Raw genomic sequence first — 17,637 nt, 5'->3', positions numbered from 1 at the left:
ACATTTCAGGTCAATATTGTTTATCTGAATTTGGGCCAGCACCCACTCCAAGGTCTACCCACTTTCTCTCTCCATAACATTTACACTAAAAGGTTTGTGGGCTTGTGCTCTCCTCTGCTGATCCTGAGGGTGGTATGGTGTCTGCATGTTTGAGTGCCCTTAGAACATTGTAGGTAGTTAAATATACCTGATCTGCAATTTTTGCACCCAAGCTTTTTGTGAAATGTAAGCTTGTACAGACCAAATTAAAATTGCGGGTGCTCTTTAGTCAGTTAAAGGTCTATCAGAAAATCATCTATCACATTATGCCACCAAACAGGGTTTTAGTTACTCAGACATGAAAAGACAGTAGGATGACAACTACTTTACACGCATGACAAACATGAAAACACATTTCTGCTGCCCATTCACATTCATGAACTGATCCGACACCCCTGGCTCTGGACTAACCTCAGTAAAGCAATAGCAATTGTTCTATGACACCCAATCTCGATGGTTTATTCTTCCTCCAAAATCGTTTTGCCAATACATTTATGTACAGCATTCACAGAAAGGTAATTTCTCGATCAGACTGAAGATGGCAGATGGACAAATGATGCCCTTTGCAATTCTTAAAAATCTGTAATCTGCTTGGCTACTGGGCTGGAAACCGTCACTATAGGGACTCCTTAAGATAAGACTATTTAAACTTCATGGCCTCTGGGAGGAACAAAAGAGAGGCCTCATCACTTTTCAGAGCTCTTTGAAGTCAACCTCACAATACAGTAATTTGGGGCATATCCGTGCTATGTTTATGTGTGACAGAACACTGTACACGTAAATGGAAAAACATCAGAAGAGACTTATGAAAAGAGGAGTCACTGTCTTGACTCGAGACTCAAGTGTTTCAATTTTTCCTTGAGCTACTGAGCTCTGTATGGATTTTATCAACAAAGGAAATGAGGAAACCCTGAAAAACAGGTTATTAGGAGCCAAGAAATCCAACTGCTGGCTGCATATGCAAAACACATACTATTCAAATGTAATATTCCATATTTATCTTAATTTTTGGTCCAGACCACGCTATTGAAAATACATACAAAATAACTATGCGTCCACAAAGCTAATGTTTGTTTGCCGTTAAAGGGCTTTTAAAAGATAATAACATTGGGTGACCCTTTATCCTGCTGTCAGCTATATTTGGTATGCATGATGCATCACTTAAAAGGTCCTGCTGGCAGTTGTAAGAATGTATGGCCACTGAAAGCCTTAAAATTGAAATCGTTTTTCAGAACTATGTGGCAGCATTTACTAGATGTTTTGAGATAACTAATGCCGCTTTAACTGTTCAGGTAGTGCAACACAGCACATATAGCAAAACCTCAGGTAGAGCACTAAGAAGGTTTACTAAATGTCACATTTAGATTTATTTCCCCATCAAATGGAGAATATAGCCTGTTCAGTAATGATCACTTCAACACCACAACAGCTGGAGGACCGAAGTTTGGCTGCCCCTGATCTGTAGCTTCATCTCTTAAACATGTCAATCTTTTAAACAATAGTGACGTGCCTGTATGAAAGAAGACAGCCTAACCATATAAGTACACCTGGTACTGCTCCCACACTCCCATGTGCAAAAACATCTTGCTTTGTTTTGTGCTGCAGTTCTGCCATGCAGTTTAAAACCACTGAAGTTTGCAGACATTACAATAAAAGCTCAGTAGCAAAAGTTTAAGTGGTTGTCGTTTTGGAGGTAATGTACATACAACGAAATTAACTTAAAGCCAACTCACTTGAAGCCCAGCTGCTATTTTTTATATTTCATGTATTATTTTCCTGCAAGAATGTAATGGAGTTTGCATAGCAGTTACAATACGGAGTACTTTTAACAATTTAGCACAGCTGATGCAAAAAGTAGGTGTATGTACCTACAAGATAAATGTAGTATTTGAATGCGGTAATGTTGAGACTGTGATTTTTAACCTTTTAAACAGTTTAAATGGAAATTAACTTGAATTGAGCTTATGAGTTTTTTTTACCTATTAAAGACAACATATGTCAAAACATATTTCAAGTATAATGAAATCATAGGAGGCATTTGGCGTTTATTTTTCTAAGTAACTTGCTTAGTCTCAGGAAATAACTTCCCAAGTAGTTTAAAGAGAACTGGTCGTCAGTTACCAAAACTCAGTAAGCACATTCAGTACGGCTCAGTCTTTCTTGGGGCCTCTACTGCCCAGGATAAGGGCGATATAATATCAGCCTCAGATTTCCATGGAAAGCTAACGTCTAGAACTGTGAAACGAAATATACTTTGTTCACTGCCAATAATGTCTCCACTGAGTTAAGCAAAAGTCTGACTTTTCTAAAACACATGCAGTTGCGCGCGCGCCCCCCCCCCCCCCCCCTTTCCTTTATTTTACAGAACTTTCAAGAAAGGTGGGAATAGAAAAGAATCAATTAGGTTACAGCACAATAGACCAACCTCTAATGTTTTTACATGAATGACTGGCTCTTTGTAAGTATATGGGTACATGGACTTACTCTCCACAATCAGACCCAGTAATCTTAGCTTCTTGTAGCACAAGTCATGTACAGGTGAAACTCGAATAATTAGAATATCGTGCAAAAGTAATTGCAGTAAGTGCTGCAAAAGGGGCCCAAACCAAGTACTGAGTACATATGCATGCTTGTACTTTTCAGAGGTCCAATATTGTTCTATGTACAATCCTTGTTTTATTGATTGCATGTAATAATCTACTTTTTTGAGGTTGTGGATTTGGGGTTCTTGGGGTTTTCATGAGCTGTAAGCCATAATCATCACAATTATGACAAATCACGGCTTGAATTATCTTGCTTTGCATGTAATGAGTCTATCTCATATATTAGTTTCACCTTTTAAGTTGCATTAGTGAAATAAATGAACTTTGCACGATATTCTAATTATTCGAGTTTCACCTGTATACCTCGTCAAAGTCTGCATCATAACATCAGAAATGAACAAGGAAAGCATTTCCATCAAATTCATGATTGTTAAAAGTTTTCCTGTTCACGGTCAGCCAAGAACCACAAAATGCTTTTTAGGCATGCATGTGTCTACAATGTAGAGAGGACAGATGAGAACTTAGACGAGTCCCTAGATTTGCATTCTGCTTTCAATTATCGGCTATCTAGAATTCCATGAGCCAAGCTTAGGCCAAGGGTGGACAAATCAATACGGAATACAGGAGTCAGTTTTTCCAATACAGGGGCCAGCTCCCTTGACAACAACTATGCACCGACTGTCATTTTTAGGGACCATGGGCTACCCCTTGGGATTGACCAGCGCTGAGCAACGTAAGCGTATCATTTTGCACAATGGACTATGAATGAACATCACTTAACTGACAAAGTGCACTTTGTGTAATCTCCTTTTTGTAAGAGTGACAAGTGTAAAGAACCGTAAACTCAAGTTAGAGATAATTGTTCTAGGACTATTTCGATTTTTTTTATAAATGCTTTATGAAACAATTTTTTTTATTACAGTTCCACTTCAAAAGATCTGATCATTAAAGTTAGGTTGAAGTGGATATGAATTGGCGCACAGACCATTTACAGGGTCATTCTGCCAAAATACATATTTCCTCTTTTTCTTGTAGATGCTTGAAAGCTTAAAATGACCCATCTGCTTCTGTCTTTGAAAACTCAATAAGCAGAAATTCTCTGCTTGAGACCCCGCAAAACTGAAAGATCATTATGAGCCTTAATATGTGCCCCCTAGTGGATTTGCAACTTACTTTACATCACAGAGAAAGCAGCAGAAAGAGTGAGACCCCAACGAGTGAACTTCGGACTTGGCAACTACAACAAGCAAAGTTTTCCACTCTCTGATCTCTGTGTACCTTAACAAGCATGTTTGACAGTCAGAAGACCTTGCATCTTGCTGTCGACCAGGGAGCGGGATCAGATGTTTATGGCCACCCGAATATAGAGAAGCTTTCATCTAGAGCCCACAGCCGTGCACAGAATACTGTATGGCAATTGTTGTAACATGCATGATCATTTGCAACATAAAAGAAAGTGTCTAGGAACCGCATGATGTTTAGAATACAATTCCGATTTCTTTTCTGACCAACAGTAGTTTAAAAGAGTGAAAAAAAGTCACCGTGAATGATCACAAATTGTTTTTATTTGTGAAGTGTTGTCAAGGAAAACGGTATGATCATATCAACGCTCAGTGAAAGTTACACCGGCAATTTACCATGCTCCCTGCTGAGATTCATAGTGATGCGCCGATAGCTTCTAGATAAAAGCAAAAGCAAAAAAAAATGATTGTCAAGGGCATTCACTTTAACCAATACAAGGTTTTATGAGAATGGACGCCGACAACCTTTTTGTGAGAAGAGACAAGTAAAGTACAACCAGGAGTCAATTCCTCCTTCCGGGAGGACGCAGACAGGATTGTGCAGCAATGTCTAAAATTCCATGTCTTCATACCAAATGCTTCAATATACTGTATGTACAGGAATCTGAAGTGGACTCAAACATCTGTGCAATAAGTATTGGAGATTTAAAGTTTTATTACACTTAATGACTGACATCCATTGATGTTGGCTCTAACTAGCATTCTTATGAAAAGGCAATGATTTACTGCTCCCATCTGTTATCTCTTCAAGAAAAAAAACTAAATAAATATATAGGTATCTGTCGGGTGATTAGGATTAAAGTTCAAATGATATTGCTTTTGGTAAACGCTTTAATACTGTAAGATTAAAATGCAACAGGCTCTTTGAGCTTCACTCGCTGAAGTTGATCATTAATGTAAATGCCTGTGACCTGCCAGAAACACCTACTTAGACCCCATTCACATCAATCGTTCTGGAAATGTGTATATTTTGCATGTGCTTTAAGGAATTTCATATGCATTAAGCGGCATTTGTATTTGTTTTTTTTCCTAGGAAACTTTGGTCAAAAGTTCAGACCCAGTACATTTTTTCATTGCTCCTGCATTCAGAAGCCCAAAATATGGAACAAAGTGAACATTTTCCTTTGCCCATACAGAGCAAAGTCAAAAGGTATAACAACTCCCCCTACCACATACTTCCGAGCAGCATATACTCTACAGGCAAGTATAGGCAACTTAAGGGGAGAACTAGATTCATATTGAAGTTATAGTCTATCACAGGAGTGAGCTTGGTGGCTACATTACAACACACACACACACAGGGACCAGGGGGAACCAAATTAGCCACCCTCCAGAAGGAAGGACAGTGTCAGCACCAATTCAGAGATGATTTGAGGAGCTACAGCCGAGTGATACACAAGTAAAATACATGTTTGTTAGTTAAGGTACTTGAATGCATTTAACTCCTGAGTTTAGTGTCACTTTAGGAAAGCAGCTAGCCAACTGTTGTAGAAAAGCATCTGTAAAATCGAGCACCGACAATTTTTCTAAATCATGCATTGGCTGACAAAATATTCACACATATTTACAGTATGTGTGATTATATTTATAGATATATATAGATATATATAGATATATATAGATTGATATATATATATATATATATATATATATATATATAGATATATATATATATATATATATATATCAAACACACATATACATACATACACACACACGACTTGAAAAACCCGCTCGTCCTCTCGTTATGCCGGAGCCGGCCGAGTAGCTTCCCGGCCAATCTCTAGAGACGCCCAATCGCTTGTATTAGCTGCTGCGATTTTGCGGGCGCGCACAATTTTAATGCTCGACATGTTTGGTGTCTGTTTACCCGACGTGACCCCGCAGTAAACTGCCAGAGGTGACATAAAATAAAAGACCAACTGTCAAACATGGAGGAGGAAGCGCGGTGGTCTGGGGCTTTTTGTTGGATACAGAGTCGGCAACTTGCACAGAATAGGTGTGCCATCCTGAAACAAATCTACTACCACAGAATTTTGCAGCACCATGCAATACCCTCTGGTCAGGGGCTCATCCTACACCAAGATAATCCAAAACATAACCTCCACGTTGTGTCAGAACTACCTCAGAAGAAAAGAACAAGACAGTACGCTTCAAATCATGGAAGAGGCAGCACTGTCTCCAGACAATTAAGCTGGTTTGGGTTGAACTGCACAGAAGGGTGAAAGAAAAGCAACCTACAAGTGCAACACATTTGTGGGAACTTCTGCAACAGTGTTGGGAAGAACTTCCCAAACAATATTTGATTTCTGTTGGAGAAAGAATGCCACGTGTGTTCGGCTGTTATATCTGCAAAAGGAGGCTACTTTGAGTTGTCAAAAATGTAGATTATATTTTGTTAAAGAAAATTTCCAATTGTTTATTTGTTCTATGCTTTATTTTCAGAGCACACGGAGACATCAAACTGCGTAAATTTCAATAAAAAAATGGAACAATGGGTGTTCTAAAACTTTTGACCGGTAGTGCATACACATACACACAAAGTCTGTTCCCCACATACATGTGAAATGCCAAAACAAGCCTTTTTTTATATATAAACAAAGACTAAACCAGGGGTGGACAAACTATTATGGAATTCAGGAGCCAGTCATACACACACTATGAGCCAGAAGGATTTTTAGGTGCCAGCTGTGATTTTTAAGCACTATTGGCTACCTGGCTCTTGGTATTTGACTAGCCCTGGACTAAGCATATGTCTATTTTATGTTTTCTGTAAAGATAAAGCTTTGATGCCCAAGTGGCAACATGTAAGCCTTATACAGCCCTAGCAAACATGACTACTTTTGATCTTTTAAACTTCAATGTGCTCTGTTCTCAGTCACATACCCACACTGCTCCAGCTAGATTTCATTGGCCAGGTGCAAAGATAACTCCTTCCACCTCCCACAAAGAACATTTGATTGACATGGGAGTGAGTTTAGCTCAGTCTTGTGTAATTTATCTCTGTGAATAAAAGGACAGCCCCACATATGCAAATCATGACATAAGAGGATGGCTCTGCACATCATTCATCATTAGGGTTGCCACCTGTCCAGGATTCACCCGGACAGTTCGGGTTTTGAATGCCGTGTCCGGGTTTCATGGCAGGAGAAACCCGGACACAAGATGTCAGGCGGACAGGGGCAACCAAAATTAGGATAGGGGCTACTGGTCTCAAGTGTGATATTTACATATGAACACGCCACGACTCATTCTCCCCATAAAATGTCTGCGTGTCGCTAGAGTGTTCGGGTTTCGCTTGAAGAAAAAGGTGGCAACCCTATTCATCATCATCACCAGACATGAATAGAAACATCATGGTGTGTAATTAGCAATACAACTGTGGCATGCTGCTATAGACCTGAAGATTTTTTCTGATTTTTTAAATGAAATTATGGCATTACGTTTTACCAAGCCCCGGGAGAAGGGGGGGAAAATGGAGACAGAGAAGGAAGGCATTCTCAATGGAGATAACATTCCAGTATCAAATCCTTCAGAGAGGCCCATATGAAATGAATCTTTTGTTTAATTAATACAGCATGGACTGCCAAATGTGGTTTCCTGATGGACAGAGAGCAGCTGCTGCTCTAACAGACAGACATTCATATCCTTTCCTCAGAACCTTGAAATTCCAATCAACGATACGCTGGAAAGTGACTGGTCTCAACTTCACTACATATTCACAACTATTTTTAGCAAAAGTTGTGATACTGCTGTTAAAAAAATGCCATAACTACAGTAATTTGGGGGGTGGAAGAGAGACAATAATGGGCATTCATCAAATTAGTTAGGCTAAAAAGGTTTCTGCATTTCATTAAAACAAATATTACTCAACGGTGTCATTTATTGGCCTCTCAACTAAAAAACAGAAAATTTCTAATTACTGTCCAGAGCCCAAATTCTACAGTCTCTCTACATCAGAACCTCAATGATCTGCAACTTGACAGCTGAAGCATAAGTGTTCAGTGAGAAACCATGACAGGGGATTTTATCCCTGGGTAATCCAAACATGGATTGCAGATATTTTCCACAGACAATGGAAAAACATTATGAAAAAGGATGGTACATGCTCAATTGGGTAAACGAGAATGCTGTTTAATCTGAACATTGGAGATTTCACAGCTAAACCCGTCACACTGGCAGGAGTAAGTTATCAAGTTTGTTCCCAATCTTCCAAAAGAATAAGATTTGGTAATTTGGAGCACTATGAAGCTAAAGTCTAAAAATTAGAATTAATTTCAATAAATTGACTTTTGCCTATCAAAAGGCTTTAGGGAGCGGTGGTAACCCTCAATGCACATTTGCTATTTAGGAGAAATGCAAAGAAACATTGTCCACAGATTGAATAAAAAGTGCTGGACTTCACAACTCACGCCAGCTGGCAGTGAATGCCAATACATGCTGTGATCGACAATTCATGTGCGTCTATAAGCCCTTAGCAATCTACCTAGATTGAAGGCCTTTGTAGTAGACATCTATCTTGTTTCACTGCTAAGTTAATTCAGTAAGTTTGACAGTTACCATTAAAAAGAACGATAAATGGATATTTTATGGATGCACCAACAAAATATCTGAAGACACACACAAAGCAGTAGCTGACAATTCATTATGTCTAGTAATATACACTGGAGACAGATAGTTGAGAATGTTTTTTTCTTCTTCTTTAATTAGACGAAGCAGGGTAAAACTGCTTCATTCTCCTGGGAATATCTGCTGTTTTCGGGGGGCACTGCGCTTTTCTAATGTTACTGGCCATCTGCTTGTAGCACCATTATGCTAATATAAGTTTTCCCACTGTGATAATGCTACAAGAAGGACAAAGGCTCTTTGGGACTGAAATCAGAAAAGGCCACCACAGCACACAGCCATGGGATCTATTTGTTGAAGATCCTAGAACAAAGCTGTGAAGAGGCAGAAGTCAAATGAAGAAGAGGAAGAAAAGAACAGGGAGGTTACAAAGAAGCCAGCAGTGTAGAACTTCCACAACAACATAGACATAAGGCTATACAACCATTATCAAAACCATTCCTCCATTAGTGTTTCTCCTAGAAGCCCAAAAATGTTTGACATTTCCCAGGTCCATTCCAATGCAAAATAATTGATATAAACTACTTTATAAAGCTGCTCACCCATAAACATCGACTTCTAACCTACAAATGTGGTCCATGAAGACAGAGCAGAAATACTTGAGCTGAGGAACAATTTATGATTTATAAATCATGAACATCTGAAATTAGTGGTGTAATGTCTCATACCCAATCAGGTTTTCCTTTTCATTTCGCCATACTACACTACAGCCATCGTAGGGAAAGCTAGATTGGTTGCCACAGGATAACAAAACAGTATGATTCCTTCAGCAACTTTTGATCATTCTGGATTACCAAGAGTGTTGGCTTCCCTTCACAGATCACAGGTAAGATTACGAGGATAGTTCCTTTAAACTTCCTGCTAGTTCCTAACTTTCAGAATAAAGACTTCAGATTAAGAGATACAGGAGGTAAATGTAATTTACTTCACTTTACTTCCCTCCCGATGATCCAGTGAGCTAGCTTTTAATGCTGCCATATTCTTTCCAGGCTCTTGCCACTTTTAGCAAACCGCTAGAACACTGCAAGTTTCCCTACTTGTATTTAACAGGACATTAAACTCAGGAGGTAAATCTTAAAAATGAATTCAAGTACCTTAACTAATCACAAAATGTAGCTTACATGTGTATTTCTCAGCTGTAGATCCTCAAATCATCTCTGAATTGGTGCTGGCACTGTCCTTCCTTCTGGAAGTTGGCTACTTTTGTTCCCCATGCTCCCTGTGTTTGTTGTAAAGTAGTCACCGCTCCAAGCTCCCTCCCGTAATGGACTACAATCTAAATACAAATTAGTAAACTAAACAAGAGATACTGTACTCCATCATGAGTGAGCTTGGAGCTGTGGCTACTTTACAACACAGAAAACAGGAACCATACCGCGCTCCTTACCGGGATTGCCACTTGATGAGGATGGCACCGCCAATGACTGCGGATGGCACCGCCACACATGAATAGAAAAATGTCACCAGCACACCATAAGTTGAAAAAGCAAAATATTTTATTGCCAAGCTGTATCCCATTGGCAAGCGCTTTCGGGGCCTTGCAGGGTCCCCTTCAACAAGGTTATCTCTAAGCCTGACGAAGGGGACCGTGCGAGGCCACAAAAGCGCTTGACCAATGAGATACAGCTATTGGCACTAAAATATTTTGCTTTTTCAACTTATGGTGTGCTGGTGACATTTTTCTATACTTTACAACACACACACACACACACACACACACGGACCATGGGGAACACATGTAGTCCCCTCCAGAAGTAAGGACAGTGTCAGCACCGATTCAGAGATGATTTGAGAATCTAATGCTGAGTGATATACAAATAAGATACATCTCTGTAAATAGATGAGGTAGCTGAATGCATTTTTAAGATTTAACGCCTGAGTTTAGTGTCACTTTTACTGCAAAATAAACCATGGAGTCTTGCTATCCATCACATTTTGTTTCACTGCACATAAGGAATGTATGGGAGTTGATGCCCTTTCTGCAAGCTCATAATGTTGTAGAGCAAGAAGAACTACTTATGATCAAGATCATAGGAAATGATTGCCGGGGAAAAAAACGATTGAAAGAAGAAAAAAAATGTACAGTATACGAGCCGGGTAAGCTACAAACTGGCACCTTGTGAGAACCAGATAAATTCTCTTTAAAAGAAAAAGAAATTAGAGGCGCAACTGAACACAATTAGGGTACTTTTCAATATCATAGAACAAATGTTCCCAGAGCAGAGGATGTCCAAATCATTTCAACAGACACAGGAGAACAAATGTCTCTAGCAGATGAGGGTCTCCTTAGAAAAGGCTGAATAGGGGACATAGTGCTAATTACATGACTGGGATCAAAAAGCTGGCAGCTGTAAAACAAACCTACATTTCAATAACAAAGCTATACAAATATGCTAAAAAAATGGCTACATTTTTTTAACACACTTTCTCAGAGCAGACTTGCAACATATGTCACCTTGGTAATGCAAGTTATTTGAAAAATATTTTTTCCATGCATTAGGTCAGGACCAAAAAACACAGTTAAGAGCATTTGCTGACTTTTTAACCAGAAACGGCTACCCGGGCCAAAGACTCAGCTCAGTACAATGAAAGAATCAGAATAAAACAAGTGTAACAAACAATCTTTTACAGTACTATTAATTTTCTGGACTTGAACACTGATTCGTTACCATGCACTGGTCGCTGTATGTAATTATGGTAAATATAGTTATAATGTAACCGTTAATGAAAATATAATTTATGCCGAGATTATTGCATATTAGCAATTAACAGAGCATCACATTTTCAATGTTAATAGGTAAAGCGCAATGCAGAAGTTTTTAACCATTGAATATACATGATGTAATATGAAAATACAGAAAAACATGACAACTCACACAATCTCTCAATATACTGCATGTATATTCATTAGTAACCAAGATCAGAGGCTCTAAGCCTGCTTTTTTTTTTTTTATGTCGGTCCCTAGTGCCACTGACAGTTTTCTAGGCCCCCCCATCCAATTCAAATCATTCTGGGTTGGAATATGTTGCAGTCCTAAATATAAAATTTAGCGGAATGAGGAGTCTTGTCTAATCTGCTAGTCTCAAGAATTATGGAAACCAATTTGCGATGTGACCTATAGAATGTATACAGGCCATAGGGTCAAAAATAAAATACAGGCAAACAATAGGCTGTGGAAATAGATGATTTACGCCGGTCTGTTTATACAGATTTGAAAGAACATTGATCCACAAAATATTAGACCGCTAGAAGGAACCGCAGACTGCATGCGACAACCTCAATCTGCAATGTAACTCAATATCATAGTGGCTCCACCAAAACCTACACTCACTTGGCTACAGATATCTCCAGAGCTGCTAGCAACTGCTTTTAAAATCTTCACTACATTTACTTCTCCAAATCACAGATGAATAATAGTGTGGATGGAGGAATCTTCAGCTGCGTCTATTGTATTTTGACAGTCGGCAATGCTGGCTGTCAAAATACCTCAACAGTGACCTCATCTGATCGGATATTTTCCACCTGGCTGGTATGATTTTTCAGTCGAAGGATGATGGCAAACCAGGCTATCCACTGTCAAATTTCAGCTGGATCATCAAGGACCAGTTGAAGTTTGCTCAATGTATGGCCAACTTAGAGAGGAACTCCCGGGAAAATATTAACCCTTGCAGTGAGGCTACCACCACAATGCAACGGTTAAGTGCTTATTTGTGTCTAGGGAGCAAAATAATAAGTTATACTCACCTGATCCTCAAAGACAGCTTGGCCCTAGACCTGTCCCTGGAGCATCTCTCCCCCCACCACTGCAGCAATCTAAAAGTCTAGTAAATCATCACATTCTATACACAGTGTATAGGACATGAGGAAGCAGAGGGATATTCCGGGGACACTGCTCCCTGCAAGTATCCACACACTTTTGCATGTGTGAATAATCTATTCCCCCACCACTCTGTGATTTCTTGTGCGTCACTACAAGACATACGAGCCAGGGAGAGGAACCACACAGCAAGCGGCAGTTGTAGCAGGTATTTAATCCATCCAACCAGAGGACGGTGACAAGTAAAGCAGTGGCTTTTCAAGGAATTGGCTATCGCAAAAGGAAATAAATGGTCTTCTTTTTGCAGGTATGTTGATGACAGGGTCCCTTTGGGCAGCCTTGCCCAAAGCAGTCCCAAAACAAAGACAGTAATTGGTGCAGGTGGAGTGAAAAACATTTTGTTACAATGGCACCTGGAAGTGGGTGAGATACAAATCGGCAGAAAGTGAAAATGTTGTTCCTGAAGTTGGTGTGTTGGAAGCAGAAAAAAAAATGGGCAAGTGTAAGAAATTGAGCGACTTTGACGAGGGCCAAATTGTGGGGGCTGGATGACTGGGTCAGAGCAACTCCAAAACGGCAGCTCTTGTGGGATGTTCCCAGGTCTGCAGTGGTCAGAACCTACCAAAAGTGAATATACATGATGTAATATGAAAATACAGAAAAACATGACAACTCACACAATCTCTCAATATACTGCATGTATATTCATTAGTAACCAAGATCAGAGGCTCTAAGCCTGCTTTTTTTTTTTTTATGTCGGTCCCTAGTGCCACTGACAGTTTTCTAGGCCCCCCCATCCAATTCAAATCATTCTGGGTTGGAATATGTTGCAGTCCTAAATATAAAATTTAGCGGAATGAGGAGTCTTGTCTAATCTGCTAGTCTCAAGAATTATGGAAACCAATTTGCGATGTGACCATAATTCTACCAAAAGTGGTCCAAGGAAGGAAATCCGCTGAACTGGCGTCAGGGTCATGGGCAGCCAAGGCTCACTGATCCACATGGGGAGCAAAGGTTCGCCCGCGTAATCTTATCCAATAGAAGAGCTACTGTAGCTCGAATTGCCGAAAAAGTTAATACTGGTTCTGATAGAAAGGTGTCTGAACACACAGAGGATCACAGTTTATTGTGTATGGGGCAGCATAGCTGCAGACTTGGTTGGGAGCCAATGGCCATGTGAACAAGGATAATGTGGCCAACAAAAATAGTTCAAGAATGGTTTGAGGAACACAACAATGAGTTCAAGGTGTTGACTTGGCCTCCAAATTCTCCAGATCTAAATCCAAATCGAGTATTTGTGGTATGTGCTGAGAAAGCCTGATCCATGGAGGCCCCACCTCGCAACTTACAGGACATAAAGATCTGCTACTGACAGCTTGGTGGCAGATACCACAACATACCGTGTTTCCCCTCCCGCCCACAGGCCCGCCCACACCGCAGCCGGCCGCAGCTTCTGCCCCGCCCACACGCCAGACGCAGCTCCCGCCTACACGCCCGACGGCCGCAGCTCCCGCCCACACACCCGCACGCACGATGGAAGCGTAGTATCATCCGCCGGGACCGGGACCAGCAACAGCACGCCGCCTTCCGGGACCTCGTCCGGTCCTCCCCCAGCCAGGTAAGACATCCCCCGAAAATAAGACCTAGTGTCTTATTTCGTGCAAAAAAAAAAATAAGACACTGTCTTATTTTCGGGGAAACACGGTAGCTTCAGAGGTCTAGTGGAGTCCATGCCTCTATGGGTAGGGGCTGTTTTGGTGGCAAAATTGTCACAGGTCAGCTAGAACTATGAGGAGCGGAAATCACTCATCTCATAGTTCTCCTTTAATGTCTGATCAGTGTGTATAAATGCATGTAAGGTCATGCACATGTGTACACACTGATGTGTGTGAATTTAATACAATGCTATGGGAGTAGAACTTAACAAGTCTATACTCATGTAAATGCAAACACTTTGCTGACCTTTTCATGTGTTATTTTATGCAGGACCTTTCTGCCAGCCACTGCTAGCAACATCTGCAATGTTATTACAGCCATGTGCATGAGGCTTTAGGAGTATATTTCTCTACAAGACAGTTCTGCACAGAAGTCCTGAGCCCTGCAATGTCCCACCAAGTTGTACACACCCCACGCATCGGGAAAAACCGAACTGATGTGTTTGCATGCAGCAACATGTCAGGAGTGTTGTTCCATCACTGTCCTACAGTCACCCTGTGTCCCCTGAATGGCATAGCAACCTGCCGAGAGATGGCTCAGCTAAAAGGCATGTGTTATTTGCCTGAGACAAACTGCTATAAATATACTGAAGCGGCCTTCTTTACAGAGACCCTTTGGCTACATGCAAGGAGTTTGCAAACAGTATTGCCTCAGGATTTGCAATTCTGCCAGCTGAAAAAAAAAAAAAAAAAAAAACTTTCCTGATGCAAAACGCTTCCAATGTAAACAAAAGCCGGCAGCAAATTTGGAATCCGAAAACAGTGCAGCCATCACACAAGAATCCTTTTGTTATAGGAGAAAATATGTTTGCAGCAACTGCTGGCGTATCTGTGCAACAGAACCAACAGGGCTAGAGACTGGCAGTCCAACAGTTACACGGCGCGGGGCAGGGCACACTGCACCAAAAAAAAAATGCCGGAATCTCGCCGGCTTAATTGAAATGTGATATCCCCTCAAATGAAAAAAGCCAAGGGCGGCTAAACTTTTCAGGGGAACAGGCAACGGCAGCAAAATTTAGCCCAGTCATCACTTGTAGAGCTGTCAAAAGATGGCAACTGCTTATGAATTATGCAGGACTTGATCACTTTATCCGAAACCCTGAAAATTGCTGTGGGCACACAAGGATATAATTTCATATGATATATCATATGTTCTGGAGAAAATACACAGAATGGTAAAGGTCACACAGAAATGTTTGTGAGCAATGAAAAGCCACTAAGAAACAGGCCATTACCATCTTATATGCAGGATGATGTCACTGGCTGAGCCATTACAGGGAAAGTCCGAGGATCCACATGTCCACGTGTAAAGAGGGCAAGGCGGCATGTGTGAAGATTGGGGGAATTACAGGCGTCGCTAACATCGCCTTCTTTCATTGCTTTATAGGCCAACCATCCAAACTTTTTTTTTAGATTCTCAATAAACTAAAGCCAGCCATACATATTTCGATTTTCTCATTCAGCCCACGAAAATCAATCCAGTCCCCTATCCAAAATCAAACAGCGAGGATTTAGGAAATTTCCACTGCCAGCTATTGTATTTCGTGTACGTGCATCAAAAGGCAGAAAAAAAAATGTACGTTTTGACACGCCTTCACGGAACATGCAAAAAATACAAAATACCTTGCTGTGCCAGTACCATTAATGCCACCCTAAACGTGGCCAGGAAGATGCACATTTTTTCCTCCACGTTTGTGTGCATTGAAAAAAAAAAAAAAAAGAATGCATGTTGCATATTTTGCTACATGTACTACTTTACCCTATTTGTGGTGCATTCAGGGAAAATGTGGAAAAGAAATGTGCATGCACACAACACTCGGTCACGCTATGCTCAGGTGTGAATGGGGCCTAATGTCTGTCGACATCAGAGAAAGCCTGAGGTGTTCTAAATCTTCCCCATTTACTGAAAGAAAAGTGTTAGGTTAATACACAATGAAGAGATTTTCCATCACTTCCTGTCCCCACAGGAAGGGCGGGGAAAATGTCAGTAATTTGTCTAGCATGCTAGCTGCCAGTTTCAGCTTCTCATGTATAAGATAAAACATTCGAACAATGACTGCAATTTACAAAAACATAGAAATTAAGCCTGGGAATACATACAGGAACACAGCACACCTGGGGAGGCCTGCAGTTTTTGATTCAAACATTAATGTATTGGACTAGCATGACGGGGAAGGGACATTTAAATCCCAATTCTGGGTAAAACCCCTTCCCACCCCTTCCTCACAACCCCCTAAGTGACTGCTGGCAGAAAACAAAATGAAATCCCTTTTTAACCCCTTCATGACTGAGGCCCTTTTTTCAATTTTTGCACCCATGTTATATTCCACATTTTAGGCCTGAAAATGACGTAAAACCCCCCAACATTATATATTTTCTGAATGCCAAGACCCTATAGAATAAAATGGTGGTAGTTGAAAATTTTTATGTTGCGCAATATTAGCGCAACTCCTTATTAAACCCCAAAATTTAGTGACAATGGAGGGGGTGTGGGGGGGGGGGGGGGGCGGCCCCTTCTTCGGGACGCAGAAGCGATCTGGCGACAGGTAAGTCGCCAGGATCGCTTCTGTTGTAAAGCCGACAGTCGGCTCTACGAGTTTAAACAGAGTCCCGGCGGCAAAAGTCACCGGGAGTCTGTTTAAACAGCCCCGATGCTGGCGACGTACACTGTACGTCGTCAGTCACGAAGGGGTTAAATTTACCTACAGCTGCAGTAAAGTGAGGTGAGGTTCGAGTCCAGCCTCCTCTTCTGTTTACATAAGATGGGCCCATCTTCAGGTGTCCATGTCACTGGCTGCGTAATGTGGACTCTTCCTAATGGTGGTGGTAACACTTCCAGCAGCGGGATATTCACACAGCGATTAACGCACGGTATTGCGCAGCACACCTACCATGAGTTAACAGTGCGGAAGGTGCGTTGCATTGCCATTCATCTGAATAGGACCCCAAACGCACCTCCTGCCTGCAATGTGCTTGATCATGTCCAATCGCACGGTACAGCAATACCATGTGTTGTGGTTGAAAGAAGTAGTGCTAAGGGCACTGGTGTGAATAGGCCCTTAGGGTGGCTCCTTTCCCTTTCAGGGTCCTGAGGAGCCACCTTTGAGTGTGCTAGTGAGCTACGAGTGCCTCCACAAACACACTGACCCAGCAAAGCAAGACGTTCCCATTCCCCCTCCTCCAAGCTAGTAAGTGGACGGCTGCAAGGGGACTGTGTTCCCCCTTGTAATCTGGTATTGGACAGTGACTGGACTGGAGTGAGTTTAAGCTGTTTGGAAACATGGTCTCTAAGCAGGCAAAAAAATTAAGCAATGCACTGTATATTTGTTTGATTTGGGTTCATAAGTGAAGAAAAAAAAAAATTATAGATATATATAAAAGTTTAAACACTAACTGCAGAGAAAAAGTCAGGCCACTAGCCTGGCTGTACAGCTTTGCAGAGCTGTGTAAATCTCAGGGTTGGATAGACAGGAATACAAATCCTTTGAGTGGATTGCCTGGAGCTTAGATTTAACATGGTTGTGACGTCTGCCTGATGCATTTGCAGGCCACCGATTTTGTTTTGCATGCTTTTCAAAACGGCTACTTTGTTCGG

General features: G+C 41.1%; 1 protein-coding gene and 1 long non-coding RNA gene across 2 annotated transcripts in view; one reads left to right on the top strand and one right to left on the bottom strand.

Moving 5' to 3' along the window:
- The window catches only part of ACVR2B (activin A receptor type 2B), a 150,589-nt gene that overhangs the window by 112,743 nt on the left and 20,209 nt on the right, over nt 1-17,637 (bottom strand). The gene's annotated exons all lie outside the window — the stretch shown is intronic.
- The window catches only part of LOC108784619, a 21,689-nt gene continuing 4,265 nt past the window's right edge, over nt 214-17,637 (top strand). The window contains exons 1-3 of the long non-coding RNA XR_001941079.1: nt 214-225; nt 1,895-1,897; nt 13,401-13,409. This is a non-coding gene — a long non-coding RNA (uncharacterized LOC108784619). The remainder of the gene's footprint in view (nt 226-1,894; nt 1,898-13,400; nt 13,410-17,637) is intronic.

This window comes from Nanorana parkeri, unplaced genomic scaffold (assembly GCF_000935625.1).
Source record: "Nanorana parkeri isolate BGI_ZX_2015 unplaced genomic scaffold, ASM93562v1 scaffold121, whole genome shotgun sequence".
Classification (NCBI taxonomy): Eukaryota; Metazoa; Chordata; class Amphibia; order Anura; family Dicroglossidae; genus Nanorana; species Nanorana parkeri.
The sequence above is the reverse complement of the archived record's forward strand: the minus strand, read 5'-3'. Positions and strand labels throughout refer to the sequence as shown.